The 16,211-nt window shown below is 34.2% G+C and overlaps 1 protein-coding gene across 6 annotated transcripts in view; it reads right to left on the bottom strand.

Annotated features, from left to right (window-relative positions):
• Eip74EF (Ecdysone-induced protein E74) overlaps window positions 1-16,211 on the bottom strand; it is a 539,076-nt gene that overhangs the window by 160,516 nt on the left and 362,349 nt on the right. The window lies entirely within an intron of this gene.

The following is a 16,211-nucleotide window of genomic DNA, read 5'->3' on the forward strand; positions in this document are numbered from 1 at the left end:
TCTCTCCTGGCATTCCATCAAATCTTTTGTTCATCTCAAAAATCTGTTCCATTGAGGACTGTTGCGGGTTCAGATAATCATCCAGCTTCAGTGTTTCCTCACAATGTTAACAGATAATTATCCATACAATTTCAGTTTACTTAATAATGTCTGATTATATATAATTAGATTAAGTCAGCTCTTACCAGGGCTCAGCCCGTCTCCAAAAAGTGTTCGCTCGTTACATCACTGTTCTTTATCGGACTATGAACTATGAAGGCTCCTAGGAAAAAAAAAAAAACCGGGAAGGAAAAGTAGAACCGGAAACTTTCGACTTGAAGGTTGATCTTCCAGGTTGAAGGACGTATCTTCCTTGAGAAATGTTTATTAGAGAGATAATATAATAATAATTCTAACTCCTGTTCTAATAAATTATAGAATAGTACAAAATTATGTCCTTCTCCTGTGGTTTAACGATAATTTACCTGTTTTGATCTATACTGTTCGCATCAATCAACTATATAAGTCCTCCAAAAAGTGCAAGTGCACAGAAAGTTTGATATATGACTTCGCTTCTGTTAGTACATGTTCGCAAGTTCGTGTTCTTATTCAAGTGGACCTGGAAATAATCCTATCTAACCAGGAGATGGAAGCGGACAACTTCATACTCCTTTCATCCGCCCGGGTCATCCAGTCTGTCAACGCTTTCCATCAGCTTTAGCGAAAGCATACAGTGGTTTAGTCTCTTAAAGGAGTACAAAGCCAGCAGCATTTCAGGATCAGCCACATCATTTCCAAATACTGACTCAGTCTTCTTCTCAATAGCTGTCTACGCTTCGATTCTGCCAAAACCATGTCAGCTGTAGCCACCAGTTCCGCACGAGAGCCCATACAAATAATGGCACGACACCATTTCAAGCAAATTTTGTCCATGGCATTTCATACCTGTATACTATTCCTACACTCCGTCGTCCGCATTATACTTTATATTTCGGCTCAAACATAAGTAAAAACATAGAGCTACTCAAATGATAGGTACCATATGTTTATGGTTTCGAAATGATAGCCTTTATTTCTTAGGTGTTTTTCCTGAGTAACATCTACAAAAATCTCTCTTTAACATCGGAGAACATGACAATTGTCAAGATCCCTTCAACCATCAATATAAGAAATACAAATCTATTAAAATTACAAATTAAGAAAAATTAATTAAAAGCGAAAAATGATCATTTATCGGCAGAAAAGTAGCTTTTTATAGAAGAACTAAAAATTTAAATTTCTATTTATGGTATAAAAGACCACATTCACGAAGTGTTTATAATCAGTCGATAAAAATAGGATCAGAAAATTAAATCCTGGATGGAAGTTCACGGTAAATGATTTTAAAATATAAACACCTGTTTATTATTGATACAATCGATAAGGATTATTTTCGTTACTTTTTCACGGTCAAGAATACTTTGGATCTATTATCTTTTGGTTTGTTTTAAATTAAAAGCACATGAATATTTATTAGATTCGCAGTTAACTATAAATTGAATCAAAATTTTGATATTGGAATGAAACTTACCACTAGAACGTTGATTATGGTTTTAGCAATAATTGTGCAGACTGCGAAACAAAACTGCTTACCTGAAATTATTTTAATTTTCAATAAATAAGTTTTTTTATTTAAAAATAAATTACAATATTAAAGTTGATAAGTCAAAATTAAGGTCAACTCATAGATCTTTTGATTACGAAACATTTTGGGTAGCCAGTGATTGGTTTCTGCGACTGCTTTCGGCTAACATCTGACTAATGAGTTCCAATGCTTTCAATTCAGTTACTTGCAATGCTGCTTTCATTAGAGAAGTTGATTTAAGCTCCAAAAGGTCCAGCATTATTTTTCGATTCATAAAAAGTTATTTGGCCAGGATAGGGGGAGGGTCTCCAACTAGGGGGGTGCCACAATAGATCCTTGGGGTGTCGCGGCGGCGTAGGCTGAATAGCCAATTCCCCCGGTAGAATCTATCTATCTATCTATTTGGCCAAGAACATTTCTTTGGAATGAATTTTGTTCAAAACTACAGAAGGGTTAAAGGAGTTGATCTGCCTAAGTGTTTACGATTACGAGAAACATTGGAACAAACACATAGCTCTTGCTAGGCAACATTTTATGTAAGCCTAGTATTGATGAAAAGAAGATTTACGAGGGTCGTTTGAAAAGTCCGTGCAAAAATAAAAACTACTTAATTTTTTGGGGTAAACCTTTTTTATTTTTCAACATAGTCTCCTTTTAGGCTTATACACTTCGTGCAACGCTGCTCTAGTTTGTTGATCCCTTCCGAATAATAGGATTTGTCCATGTCTGAAAAATAGCCATTCGTTTCTGCAATCACCTCCTCGTTTGAATAAAATCTTTTTCCCGCCAGCCATTTCTTCATATTGGGGAACAAATAGTAGTCCGAGGGAGCCAAGTCTGGAGAATAGGGGGGGTGTGAAACGAGTTGGAACCCTATTTCCATTAATTTTGCGACCACAACTGCTGAGGTGTGAGCTGGTGCGTTGTCGTGATGGAAAAGGACTTTTTTGTGGGCCAATCGTGGGCGTTTTTCTAGCAGCTCGGTTTTCAAACGGACCAATAACGATTAATAATATGCACCTGTAATAGTTTTACCCTTTTCCAGATAGTCGATGAGGATTATTCCTTGCGAATCCCAAAAGACAGTCGCCATAATCTTTCCGGCCGTAGGAACGGTCTTCACCTTTTTTGGCGCAGATTCCCCCTTGGTAACCCATTGTTTAGATTGTTCTTTGGTCACAGGAGTGTAGTGATGTATCCATGTTTCATCCACAGTGACGAAACGACGCTTAAAGTCCTGCGGATTCTTCTGGAACAGCTGCAAACCGTCCTTGCAACACTTCACACGATTTGAAAATCACTCGACTTCCTCGATTCAAACGAATGCCAAACACAAAGAAATAGACCGATCTGGCTGAAACATGGCGTGTGTTCTTCCAAGAGATGCTACTAACTAAACATAACCTCGATACGCGCCAGTAGTGCTATCTCTCTGACTTTGCACTGACTTTTCAAACGACCCTCGTATGTACAGAATGAAAATAATACATCATCTTTCTTGGCATTTCTAAACAGTGTAAAAATTGCACAAGATGCAATTTCGATTTCTATAAATCGAAAGAACAATTTATACTGCATTCTTCGGGATACGATTCGCAAAATTAACCTCGAAAGATTTCTGCCAAAAAAGAATATTCTGCGGTTAGAAAAAAAAGAGAAGGAATTCTTGCCCTAGAATTACGTTGATCCACATTAGTCAGCATAAATATCACTCAAGAAGTGAAATTACCGCTGAGCGCGGATCGGAGGTGCCTCCCCCCAGCCTGAATCCATTCGTCAAAAGGACTGTCACGGTCACATAAAAATTTCCTTGATGAAATCGGAAGGCACTGAAAGGGTAAGTGATGGGCCGTCCTTTTTGACCCAAAGATACGATTCCCATTGAAATTACCAAGAGACGTAGAGCATGCTTTAGTCTTGGCACTGTTCCATTAGTTCCTCCAGCTTCATCTGCTTGAACTAGTGTAGCTGATTCGCCAAAATGTTATTCAGTGAAGTTTAAAACGGCGGAACATCTCCACGGATATTCCGGTACATTTTATTCATCCTGACGATCCATTCAACTATTATGGCTGAACATTAATGGCTTTAACGGTAGAAATGCTTTTAATGGCTCAGGTAGAAGATACAATACAATTAATTTAAAGAGTCACAGTGTAATGTTCTATAATTTGGTAAACTCTTAATAGAAAACCATAATCTCTATTTATTACGACCTAATAGCTAATTCTGGCACGCGAATTTGTCCGTATATGCCTAATATCAAAACGTTCCATGCTTACTTTAAGGCCTAACGAGGTACTAGTGAGTTATTTGAAATAAAAAAAAAAATGTGACAAAAACTACGCTCCGAAAATTGTAAAACGCTCCTATAGAGTGTTCAGTCGACGGAAACAAAAAAATTATTAGCTATGATTTCAATTAAAATTGCAAGATGAAGTGTGATTCTCTAAAAGAAAATCTCCTCAATTTATGGTTCTCATTAGGAAAGTTTTTAAGGAATCATTTTCGAAGTTGTGGCAACACCAAGATAGATCACAATCAGGCAACACGATATAATTATCGACAGAAATCATTCAGCAGAATGATTTTTAATTAATAAATTTTTTTTTTTTTTTTAAATAACCTTTTCTAATTTTAATATTGATGTTTAATAAAGAATGATTAAGGTAGACTAAACTGAATAACAATAATTATAGGATTATTTGTCACCTGTTGTATATATTAGTAACAAAAAGCCCAGATAAGTTTATTTTTTTTTAAGGCGAAAGATATGGTTGCGAAATATGCAAGAAGGCGCTCACGATGTTGTAAGTTGGTCAAGGTGGCGCAGCACTCTCTCAAATACAGACAAGTCCGCAAGGAAATCTCCTTCTCCTCCGGCGACCATTCTCTACATCCCCTCTAGTGCACACACTCCCGGATGGACTCAGGAAACGGATGGCTTGCATTAACTTCCACAGTCATATGGTGGTTCCGGCCAGCGCACATTTTAAACATACAATTATATTTTATCTTTTAAGAAAAACAGGGTTGGCATTAGCGTCCTTAAAATAAATAACATTTTACCGCGTTATACACTTGTTTTAATGGTAGAAACATAATTCTTAAATGCTGTAAAAATATTGCGATTCTTACTCCTCTTGATATCTATTTGGTAAAAAAATGTCTCTTATAAGTCACAAGTTTCATGAAGTTCAAAGCTTTTATGGACAGTAATCTTTGCTGAACTTCCTATTTTCTGAGTCATTATTTTTTACTTAAACTCGGACTCTGCTGCATGATGGATTAAAGTACGTAACCGGACACGGATGCAATAAACATGCAGAAAATCTATCCACCACTGCGGACCTAACCACATTTTTACAATATTTAAAACTATCATATTCTCCAAAGCTTTCCACTTTTAGAACAATATTTTCTCCTACTGATTCTTCTAAATCTTTTTGAGTTGATATCGAATGGGCTTGATGGATTATTATTTTTAAATAATTATAAATATGCTGTGTGTTTTAAAAGTGTAATTTAAAAAAAAAAACTACACCTCATTTAACAGTGTTTGTAACAAACCGCAAAAGGCAACTGTATATTTCAATAACAAGTTCCTGTTTGAAGGCTAAACCATCGTTAACTTGGAAATAGCAAATAAATGGACGACTAGACGACTAGTTGATGGAACAGAACAACTATATCTCTGATACTGATGGGACATACACTTTAATAAATAGCTTTGTAATTAACTTTATTTACTGGAAGTGATTATGAATTGTGTTTAATCCTCTTAATTAGTAATAGCTGCAATACAGCTTTAGGCGATTTTTAAATCAGCTAGAAGATGCACTACTGACGATTAATAGAATTGCTGATCGTAGCTCCAGGGCGTTTCTCTGCAATTTATTAATCGTCAGTAAAGAATCTGTAGATGAGTGATCAGCCTGTGGGTTCGCAAAACGTTTGTTGTAGAACGCTACCTTTATAGAGGTCAACTTAGAAACAAAGCTATCAAGTGTATGTTACGATGAAGTTGCAGCTGAACGCTTTGATAATGTTTATATTTTTACAAAAATTAAAGAACAAAAGGAAGTGAAGGCAGTACAAAGCCAGCTTGCATGCCTGCAGATGAGAAGGAAGGCTTAAAGTGACTACCTAGGGGAAAGAACAATACAAAAAATTGGTCAAAGAAATATGCAACAAAAAATAAAAAGTTTTTTACTTTGAAAAGTAAAGACATTCATCAACACTTTAAAGTTTCTCCTTGCTTTCATTGTCTCTTGTGTATTTAATCTCTTTTTAAACCTTAAGTACTTGACTATCACAGCCCTTAAATGTAGCACGCACCTGCCAGTAGTTCATGCCACATTGATTGCCCAAGCAGCCGTGAACATCTCTTAGCCCTCGACCTTGCCAAAAAAAAAAAAAAAAGCGTCCGCTCTTAATGTAGAAGAGGGGATTTGGAGAGAGAAAATTAAAAAGATAAAAGATATCATTTATAAGCAAATTTATGGAACCCGCTTTAGCTAGAATTTGCTAAAACGGAAAACGTTTCTGAATTAATATTGTAAAAATTATTATTATTGAAATTAGAAAAAAATAAAAACTATAGCATCTGGATATAGTTTACTTTAAGGGAACCCGCAAGGGAACCCACTAGTTCTTGAAACTAGGATACACTCAATAGCGCAAGATCTCTGAAGAAGTGCCTGGACCAGGATTACCCGTACCCTTGTAAAAAGTGCCAAAACTTCGTATAGCCCAGTCCGATCCGAGTTACAGACGACTAGCTAACGAATACTATAACTGTTGTTCTTCTATATCCTTTCTATGAGTTCCTCAAATCTCTACTAATCTTGAGCCAACTGGGTCTCCATAAGGAAGATAATTGCTCTGGCCTTTGATTGCTCTTAGACCAGGTTTTGCCCCGCAGAAAGCAGTTCACATCCTTTCCGAATCATAGTTAGATTGAATATTAAGGGAGGCGAGTTAAAGCCAAATCCTCTACGTCTTAGAAGTGTTAAATGTGGAATTGCAGTCGAGTGTATGTGGGATATGAGCTAGAGCTTTACTGTGGGCTCGCTAGACCCAAATTGTGGCATACAATTCAAACAGTTCAAATACATTTATTTCTTATAAAAACTGAATCACCCGGTGTATTTGGCCTGTGTCATTTTTAAACGTTTCAACAACGTTGTTAGAAATTTTATTCTTCCATCGACTTTTTTCATCAAAGCGACATTCCAGTAATGAAGTGCTGCAGGGACAGGCAGTTGTACCTGGTATTGCGCAACGGAATGGGATCGCCACACATCAGGTATCCACCGGGTATGACCAATTCGTAGCCTAGCCACTACTTCTTCCTCTCTCACAATGGCTCTTGTGTGGTGAGTCCCAGGCCAGTACTGTTTCTTCAACGGCTCTGAGTTAATCCAACTATTTCGAACGCAAGACACAAGTATTTGTACACACATCAAGATAATATTGTAGAGAATCTATTAATTATAAATTAAAATTTTATTACCCTATAACATTTTTCGCCTTTTTTGTTATTAATAAAATTTTTTTTTTTTTTTTTTTAATTTTATTTGCCATTTACTATCTACAAAACAAACAATGCAATCAGCAAATCCGATGAATGATGCTATGGACGTGATTGGCTGGAGGAGAGAAGCTGCCCACTGGCAACACTCCCGCTTGAGTTGGTTATCAATCCATGAGATGGTCGCGGGGCCAGCAACGCCTCAGCCGCCGTGGGGGGTTGTCCGGAATAGCTATGGAGGCGAGATTTTGGATTAGAGGATTAGAGCATAGAGAAACAGCTAAAACTAAATACCGAAAATTCCATAACTCTCTTTCTCTATGCTCTAATCCATTAATAAAATAATTCGAATTTAAATAACCATCAATTTGCCACTTTTTCTAAAATGTATTAGCTATTTACAACAGAAAATAATTACGAGTATGGGAACGGATAAGCGCACTGATTTCAAATCTACCAATCAGGCCTTAGATTTGTTCTTTCATCGATTGTTGTGTAATGGTATTTAAGGTTTCTTGAAAATTAATCGAAGCTAACCGATTTCATTACAACCGAGTGGTAAATTACAGCGGGAAGTAGCAGTGATGGTAGTTTGAATCGTTTGTTGAGAACTTATCTTTTCAGTCTGGAATTGGGGATCCATATCAGTCGTTTGTCGTTGTATAATCCTAAGAAGAGTACGTGGTCAGCGGAATTGAAACTACATTCAGATACATCCGAGGTTCAGTAACCCATATTGATGAAAAGTTTTGTTTTGGCTACTTTTCTCGTCTCGTTCTAAAAGTTTTAAATAACCGAAGGATTTTTTTTTTTTATTTCAAGTTGTATCTGAAGCTCTGTTAAAGGAGGATTGCAAAAATAAGTTTTTTTAAATTTTGTGACCTATTAGTATTAGGCTCTAGCCCAGAATGGATTGCGAAAGTAATGGTACAAGTGTGAGTGATTATTAATCCATGTCCGGCTGGAATTTTGGTCAAGGGCAGGGCAGGACCGCGGCGGCCCATACCACTCCACCTTCACTCCTAACTCTGTGCCACACACATCTGTAATAAAGTAGCGAGTAGTGTGACTGTAACTGCTGTATTCAGCGCCAAGCAACTAAAGATACTGAAACTGTTTTTAGACTGAATCCGTTATTTATTTTAACATCCCCTCAGTTTGAGAGTTTGCGAGAACATGTCAACTTTCTAAAATGACTCCGGAAATACGACAACTACTGAGGTTCCCAGTGTAGCAATAACATTCTTTAGCGATTTATCTGATAATAGAAAGATCGCAGTAAGTTTTGCGGCAATTTAAGGAGGCAAAATTCGACATAAAGGTTTCCCTCTGTTAGGTAGGTATTTAGATCATCAATTTGTTTGCTTTTTCGATTAAACTTACAACAAAATGGGATTAGCTCTGTGCTTAGCGTACTGAAATCCTTCACAAAGATTCCGGGTTCGAGTCCAGCTGCCGACCCTTAGATTTTTTTTTCTTTTAGCAGCTCCTTTCAGCTCACTTCCTAGTGGCAGTGCTTTGAAAGAGACACCGGATGCCAATAACTTCAGCGTTTTAAATAAATAAATTAAAATAGGACAAACCAATTAATTAAACTTTTATGTATTGCATAATATTTAGTGGCATTTAGATTAAGATTTTGTGAACTTATCTATATAGTATCCTAAATCAGCAGATCGTTCATTAACCTCCAAACAAAAGTCGAGTAGTTGTCGTAATGAGCGATAATTATGCAATACGAAGAGGAAACAACCATCAAATGGGAAGTGCCGATAGAGAGAATTCACTTCTTCAGGTATACTCCGGAAGCTGAGGAAATCCCAGCCTAGAAATTTAAACACTAATTCCCACAAAACTCGTACCTACTACCAGAAGTGGACTGTTCGAGTTTAGTTAGTTAGTAGATGTAACAAACTCTTTCGAAAACTGTAAATTAATTTCCCAATCAAAAATTCTTTTTCCGAGCAATTAATAAAGGGATTTCTAGAAAACGGCGTCTTTTAAGGATTTCAATGGAAATCCTCAAGCGATAAAATCACTTCAATGAATGAAAATTTATTTTTGAAAATAGTTATGTTAAAAATCACATAACTTGTTCAGATTTTTAGATCTGTATCTTCTATTTGTATAATCATTATACAAGGAAATTAGAATAAAATTTATTTTCCGAGTATGTTGCAATAGAAGTGCAAGTTAGGGGTCCCTATAACGTCTCAATTAGCACTGCCTATTCCCTATTTACGTCAATGAGAACGAAGTGTTTGCTGAAATACTTTTCATGTTAACCCTTAACTTGGCAGAATTTTATTTTTTTTAATATCAAAATAATATTCATACATAAAGTTTGACAGCTCATCAGTCTGGCCAACAGAAAAAAACTAAAAGTGCGTTCGAAAACTAAGAAATTACCTAAACATTCATATAAAAATATTGAGTTTGCGCTATAAAATAATGTCACTAGATTTTTTAAATTATAATGTATCTCCACAGATACATTATCAAGAAAAGGGTTAATAATTATCTGTTTCATCGGAAGTGCGAATTTGCTTAATATTTTTTTCAGTTTTCCACGATTTTCCGAATAATAAAGTTCATCACTTTTGCTTGAAAGTATTTTACGTGAAAAATGATTTTCAGATGGTACCTAGAGAGTGATATTTTCGTCACATTATCATCAAAAGAGTTATTTCCGTATTTAGCCCTGCTTTATCTCAAAATATTGAAGACAGTAAAATATTTAATAAAAATTCAATGCAAAGAAAATTTGTCGTTTCCAAGTATGAAATAACAGTAAAAGAACTTTAGGTGATAAAAAAAAAATATATATTTTCTCTTACCACACTACGTGGAAGTATTATGATCAAGTAAAATTTTCGATTTTGAATTATAACCGTTTTAAGGATTCCCGAGACCATAAAAGTGGTTTTTAGAGAACTGTATGAGTGTGTATGTGAACACAATTTCTCAAAACCACAAAATCGCAGAAAGCTGAAAGTTGACGTCTAGATTCGGTCCGATCAAAAGACTTAATGTGACGATCTAAGCGCCGGTGGCCACTTGATCCTCTCAATGAAGATAAGTACCAGTGCTCTACTCTGAGAGTTTCATCATCAGGCGAATTCTCCCCTAATGCTACTTACGAATTTATAAATATGTATCATGTTGCATCAGCTTCACTTCTTGCAGAAATGTACTGCAGTTGTGAAAATAAAGTTAAAAATAAAGAAAAAAGTCTTTTACAAAGCAGCTCACAAAGAAGGGACATTATTGGTCAAATACTGAATTGAACAAAATGTGAAAATAGATGTCTAATTTTACCTTCAAAACAAAACAGGGTTAAAGATTGTTTGTTCTTTAATTAAGTAGTTAAATATATTTATCTTATAAACATAAGGAGTAGTTCGATGTTGACAGCAGGGGTTTGGTTTATATTACCACATTCTAACAACATGTCCTACTTATTGGAACTAAGTCAAACACAAATTACCTTGGTTACTAGAAAAGATCATAAAGTGAAGCTGAATATGATAATATACTTTCAAGAGAAAACATCAACATCCACTGCTAAAAAACCAGGTAACACCTGTCTCTAATTAAGTACTTTGCGACAAGAACTTAAATTCCAGTTTGATTATACGGTTATAATTTGCATTCATCTATTTTCTATTCGGCTTATTTATATCTGTAAAACCACGCTCAAGGATAAAATCTTATTTATTTTAACAATAACCGCAAAAAACTTAATTCAACTTTAACTTTGTGTAAATGAATATTTCAATTTGAGCCATTTTGAGGGTTAATATTTAGTAGGTTTTGAATAATTTCCTGTCTAATAAAGCCTAATGGTGATGAGAACCTAGAGTTTTACCCAATATCTTTTCCTCTATGAATAGGCGAACATTTGTCTAAAATCGAAATCCGTCCTGTTGATGACCTACTGCAATGTTCCTTGATATCGATTGCCAAAGATACATATTTGGAAATACTAATTTAAATAGATTACTCAATCTTAGGTGCATCAAAAAAGAGAAAACTTCTGTCTCAGACCCACCATTTGGCAGCGGTAATCTTCTGGGCTAGCACCAAAAAAACTAATTTCCTGTGAGAAGAGCCCAGGTCTTTATATCCTAAGAATGGTTTCTGTTAGAGAATTGCAATCAGGAAATATTGCTTAATTGTCTGCCAATCGTATACCTTACTTTGGTTACTTTTGGTTTTGCTATTCTTATTTTAATAAATCCTCTATTTCTAATATGAAAAACTAAATGCTCCTTCTTCTCCGTCCTCCGGGGTTAGGTATCCATTTTTTTTTTGTGATATCCGTGGTGTAAGTGACAGCAGTGTTATGAATTCGTACATTTATAACAAAAAAAGTGTTAGTTATAAAATGCCAATAAACAAACTGACCCAATTTAGAATGGTATTTAAAAATAAAGACCGTATTTACGGAATGATGGTAAAAAAATAAACAGATACAATAGCTTGCACTTCCGTTTTACAACTTCCTGAATAACTAAAGGTCACACACAATAGAATTACTTCCTGAAAACTAAACAAAAGTTAAAAAATAAAATAGAAATTACACACTAGAGAGTAAATATACGCCCACAAAGGGAGAGTATTTGTAGAATTGATTGGGTGAATTAGATCTTATTGATTTCATTCTAAGTTTAATCAAATTAGAAGTACTAACACCAATTAGATCTTTCATCAGTTTGAACATTAACCAAAAAAGCACCAAAACAAAAAAAGGTAGATTCCTCTGTTTTAACCATGTTACTCTCCTGAAGAATAAAACATTTACAGTAATGTTACCCATCAGAAACAATTACACTACACCGCATCATCTTATTATCTGTCCTTATCCCAGCCACTAAGCTATTAAAGATAATGTATTCCTCAGTAAAAATCCCAAAATATAAAACTGTCCGGTAGGTCAGTGGTATAAGGATTGATTGACAAAAACTGCACGAAAAAAGCGTATAAAAAGCACCCAACTTTGACAATTTTTTTTTCTCTTTTCCTATAAGAGATAAAATTCACAAATTTCCTTTAAAATAAGGGGTACATTCTATATTATAAGGGTAATTTTTTTACAACACTCCTAAGATGTATGTGATAAGTTCACGAGCTGAAAATGGATTAGCATGTTCACGACCAGTTAAGCAAAGAAAAGCTACTGGCTCAAGTTACTAGAGAGAAGGCAAGTTGAAAGTATTCAAAAAAATTTTGACGAGAAGATAGATGCAGTAACGTAGTTTGCTTTAGAACTTAACAAGGCAAGCTTAAACGTTCAAATATTTACTCAAAAACTTCAAATCCGCGATTTGTGTACTGGTTGGAGTTAACAACTGAAAGAGGCTAAAGCCTTTTTCCAATTATATGCAGCGTCGCTCTGAAATTGTGCAAGAATGGATCTACATAAACTGCCACATCATTGAATATGGACAAGAAGATAGATGTCCAAGCACAGAAATTCGAAACGTGACTCCTTGATCAAGGGCAAGATAAGTTCAGTCTTCCAACAGCAGCAAAAAGAAGCCGTAGAATGAAGAAGTTGGGGCTAGTTTATCTGAACAGTCGAGGGAAGTCTAAGTCACTTTTCCAACTACAATATTATGGCCTACCTGAAGGCTGCAGCTGGAAATTGTAAAATATTCATTTTATTGAAACAAAGTAAAGATTAAGTTGTAAATATTTTATTTTACGCTGATGAACTTGTTTTGCTAACATAATCTTCGCAAGAAACACAAACAATTTCGAAACTTTTATTAAAATTATTGTACAGAGAATAGCCTAAATATTTGATTACTTCCTAAAGGTGACACAAGATCAATAAAGTTTTGTTTAGGCAATCAGTGAAACACAATCTGGGTAAATGATGTGTTAAAGTGTAGCACAGAGTGTACTGAAGGACACCAAATCTGATTCTTGGAAGTCAAACTGTCCTATTCTTGACTCAATTTCACAATAAAGGTTTTTGTGCATGATTGAAATTTGGGCGTGGAGATATGGAAATATTGAGCAGCCTGGTCAATAAACTGCTTTCGTTACCACCGACATCTTGTCCTTCCAATCGAAGATTTTTTTTTAAAGTCATGGTTAAGTGTGGTGGACTTCCCTTGTCGAAATGCCCAATGGGAGAATCCCAAAAATGTTTTGATACATCAATTAACCTCCAGGTAATAAATTATCGTTTAACTGGGATATTAGTTGAGATCTAGTCTCCAACTTACAGACGCTGATTGTCTGTCTTCGTCGCTGCAAAATGTTAATCAAAGATCAAAGCTGAATACAATAACCTGGTTTCTTCTTTCAAAACGATCTATTTTTAAAGATTTAAAAAGAATTTTTAACTTATATTTCAGATGATTTATCCAGCTAATAACCATCTGTCTTTTAATGTCAAAAGTAACAAAATAAGAATTAGATCACAAATTAGATTAGCTTCTGACTTTATGTCAGAATTTACTTTAATAAAACTAAATATTTGTTCAGAAACAATAATAGCGTTTTTGTAATTTTGGTGAAAGAGATAGATATTTAGCAACATTTTATTTTTAAGAGTGTTTCCATTTCTTTTAACAGAAATGAATCCATATTAAAATGTATAAACCGCAATGATACCGTCACTAGAGTATTATAAAATTGAATGTTCTTACAGAAATTACATCTGTTCAACTCTTCAATGTCTACGATTTTTTTGTAAACAATCTAAATTTAAGAGCCACATGTGGGTTAATAAGAATTCTAGAGCGACAACAACCTCTGATGTTGTCGCGCCTTAAATTAAAAACAAAAATACAAAAAATTAAAATAAGAATTCTAATTCAGTTTAAATACAAAGATTTGTTTAATTGATTTCATTGTTTCCCATTTCTTTTATGCAAGATGGCGATTTGATTATTTTCTGTTTTATTAAATTATGGCAAAAAAAAAACAGAAGTTTTTGAAAGCGTCATGATGCAATTTGTTCAATAAAAGTAAAGTTATGCCAATTTTTTCAGGTGGGCTTTAAGCCCAACTTTCAAATTATATGTACAATAAATGTCTTAATTAAGCTTTAAATAACATCCAAGTCCTAAACCAGGAATCGGTTTAAACTGGGAAAATCTTCACTAAAGTTCAGTTAACCTAGGGACATTTCAAATGTAAAAAATTAAAATATGTAAATAAATTTTAGAGTTTACCGAAGAGAATATTCCCTCTCTCAAGGAACAAGCGTCAGATGTGGAAGTTTCAACATACTTAACCTTAGGCCTTACAATACCAGGATCTCGGGATCCCGAATACCGGAATCCCGGACGATTTTTGTCCGTAATTAAATACCGGTATTTATGTAAAAATATCGGTATTTTTGTATTACATTGGTTGATAAAAATTGAATTTATACACAATTTATCATTTTTCAGATAAAGAATTTAATTTATTATCTTCAATTATTGCTGCTCTTACTCCTGTAAAATTAACAGTAGATGCATTATGCCGAAAAGATGCAAATCTTTTGACGGCTGACGCTTCTTTGACATTTATGTTAAATACTCTTTCCCAGCAAAAATCTACAATTGCATTAGAATTATTGGAAGCATTAAAATCTCGAATTTTACTGCGACGAACTGAATTATCACAAATACTTCAGTATCTGCAAAAAGGCTCACAAGATGTAGAAGTATTTAAACGCATATCCAAATTTACAATCATTAAAAAAATTGTAAGCTTAACAAAACGGCTCACACATGAAAATCTAGAAGATACAGAAGATATGGAAGTTGTGCAAGAAACATCCCTTCCAATATCTTTTCAAATTAGTAACAAAACAATATTAGAATCTGACAAGGTAAACGTAAACGCATTAAAGAGAAAACTACAGGCAGCAATAGACGAAACACTAAATACTTCACCCGTGCCTGCGTTTAAAAAAATTCCAAGTCTGGAACAAAAAATAAAAGATGAAATTACTTTTTTTGAAAAAACAGGAACCAAAGGAACGTATTTACAAAATGTGTATGATTTCTTAATGACAATAGTGCCGACAAGTGTAGAATCAGAAAGAGCTTTTTCAGCGGCTGGTTATATTTGTACGAAAATTCGATCCTCGCTTGATGATGAAACGATTGATTGTTTATGTTTTTTAAGAGCATACTTTAATAAACAAAACGCAAGTTATTAATATTGTTTCATAAATACTTTCAATTAATTATATTTTTCGCTTCTTTAATTACATAATGCCATGCGAGCCTATTATATGTAAAATATAACATAAAATTTAATATGTACTTTTTTTATTTGCACGATTTTTTTATCTACCTATTCCTACTCTCTATGTAATAAAATTAATAATATCTACTCATTTCAGAACAAAATTTATTAAATTTCAGCAATTATTTGTTAACAAGTCAATATAATGTCTGATGTAAGTAAAAATATAACTAGTAAATTTTTTATTAATAATACCGGTTTTAATACCGGTATCCCGATATTTCAAATTTCAAATATCAAATACCGGCATTCAGATTTTACTTCGGTATTGTAAGCCCTACTTAACCTATTGGTTAGGTTACTTTATTTTGGTCCCCGAAATTCAACCAAAACTATTATGTACATTTATTGAGATTTTAAATGATGATTTACTGTGATGCATTCACACAGAATCACCTGTTAATTAAACTTAAATGAATAAAACAACAGTAGCGAAATTAATTTCCACATGAAATTAACTTTACGCCATACTAACTGTCGTTGACCGTAATTATTAATGAAAGAAAAACAAATGCACACGTAATGAAATTTGCACATCTATCTAAATTAGTTTCACTATACTATAGCATAGTCTAATATTTCTAAAATTTATGGACTATGCAGTCCTCACTGCCACAACTGATTATATTATTGATTTCTAAATTTTTCTTGAAAGGATCTGTTCAGTTTCGGAATCAAATCAAACGTATTAGATACTCGGAAAATTAATTCAGACGGTGATAAATCATTAGGCATTATTTGCAGGCTAGTTCCACTATTAAATTGCAACTCTAACCTAAACTTTCTCACCAAGAATATATCATCTGCACCCTAATG

The sequence above is a fragment of the Rhodnius prolixus genome, unplaced genomic scaffold (genome assembly GCF_049639745.1).
Source record: "Rhodnius prolixus isolate KJV_2025 unplaced genomic scaffold, Rpr scaffold_1, whole genome shotgun sequence".
NCBI lineage: Eukaryota > Metazoa > Arthropoda > Insecta > Hemiptera > Reduviidae > Rhodnius > Rhodnius prolixus.